Source organism: Triticum dicoccoides, chromosome 7A (genome assembly GCF_002162155.2).
Source record: "Triticum dicoccoides isolate Atlit2015 ecotype Zavitan chromosome 7A, WEW_v2.0, whole genome shotgun sequence".
Taxonomy (NCBI): domain Eukaryota; kingdom Viridiplantae; phylum Streptophyta; class Magnoliopsida; order Poales; family Poaceae; genus Triticum; species Triticum dicoccoides.
Genome location: NC_041392.1, coordinates 149,770,418 through 149,772,052, shown reverse-complemented (window position 1 = coordinate 149,772,052; position 1,635 = coordinate 149,770,418). Strand labels below are relative to the sequence as shown.

At 46.8% G+C, this 1,635-nt stretch overlaps 1 long non-coding RNA gene across 1 annotated transcript; it reads right to left on the bottom strand.

Annotated features, from left to right (window-relative positions):
• Window positions 1-1,223: 1,223 nt before the first annotated feature.
• On the bottom strand, window positions 1,224-1,629 carry LOC119330105. Its single transcript, XR_005159915.1, has 2 exons — window positions 1,477-1,629; window positions 1,224-1,439 (listed from the first exon to the last, which is right to left on the bottom strand). It is a non-coding gene; the product is annotated as an uncharacterized LOC119330105 (long non-coding RNA).
• Window positions 1,630-1,635: the final 6 nt, after the last annotated feature.

Here is a 1,635-nt window from a genome sequence, read left to right as displayed (position 1 = left end):
CAGATCAAGATCGGCTACATGGTGAGGTTCAAGCTCCTCACTCCAGACACCCTCAAGGTCACCATCTTCGACGACGATTGCATTGAGGTCGTCAACAAGTGCGGGAAGCACGACGAAGCCTTCGCCGCCAAGGAGTAGGGTCGGGGCCTCCCTAAGTACTATCGAGTCTGCTTTGAACTGTTTATGTTTATGGTTTATGCATAGAACTGTTATGAAGTGTGGTACTGCTTATCAGAAATATGCTCTTAAGTAGTTGATCCTCTTTTTATACTCTGCTCTGCTTATGATGTGTGCTACATGGTTGTGCCGAAGTGTGCTGGTAACATCACCAACTAGCCAAAGAGGTTACCACACACCAGACGTTGCATACAACCAAACACCATGCCTTGGGTTTGTCCACTAACATGCAGGCAACCGAACACCAGCAGTGTGGTTCTGTCCATGCAGGCAACCAAACAACATGCAGATGATGTATTTGAGGCTGCATTTACATAGCCAGACTGAGTTGAGAAGGCTATGCAATGCACCTACTGTTGGCTACATCAACCAAACACGCTCCTAGAGAATCAGCTACAGTATTACAACCCCTTGGGCAAAAAACAATCTTAAAAAAGAAAAAGTTTAAACTAACAAAGATTTTAATCTCTCTGAAGACAATACCGATGGAAGAGCGGTACTGGTATGTCCCTTTGATTGCATGCATAAGGAAAAGCCAACGGCAGCCGACCCAATTTTCGGCCTGCCACCATGCAACCATTGGATAGGGCATTCCCCCGTTGGCGTCTCTGTCCCGGCCGCCATGTGTGCCCATTCGGCGAGGGACGACAAGCGTCCTGCCAGCAAGCTCTCCAGCATCAATCGGAGTAGCTGGAGAACTTGTAAGAAACCGGAAATGGTCAGTTGCCTGACAAAGTCCTCCTAGAATCTTCCCAACGGTAAACAAACCATGCAAGTAGACCTCACGTAAAAACATTTTTTTTGTGTTCAGTTGCGCTCCTGCGCATGCAAGACCTAGCCGCAACTATGCATAATCGGCTACGGTGACACTTATCAGGATTATTAAAGACAAAGCCAAAATCTCGATCAGCATTCACCGAAACAAACAGTATTTTTTTTCCTTTTTTTGAAGAGGTACGATACAGGCCAGAACAAACAAAGGTAACACAAACACAAACACTGGAAAATGAACAGGAATGACGTAGAAAGACATCTAACAAAAATAATAAACCAACCGGAAATATATGACAACTCACACAGCCAGAAAAAGAAGCAACACATGTATGACCTGAAGCTACTTTCAACTAGATTCCACATTTACCAACCAACCATTATGCACTCATTGGAGCAACAAAAAAACTCGCAGATGGGGAGGGACTGGATTGCGACATACCCACAGGCTAGGTTATTACATACTCCGTAGTTCTATAATAACAAAATGGCTCCCAGACTTCCACATTGCCCCTTCCCTCTCCTGACCTCCCAGACTTCCACATATGCCATTGCCTCAATCCTCTCGGTGTCCGCGTGGCCACCTCCCTGCGCCCCTGCCCCTGTTGTTCAAGTTCCTCGGCTGGTAGTACCCATCGTCGTTGTTGTAGTACCCGCCGCCACCACCACCACCCCGGCTATTCTGGT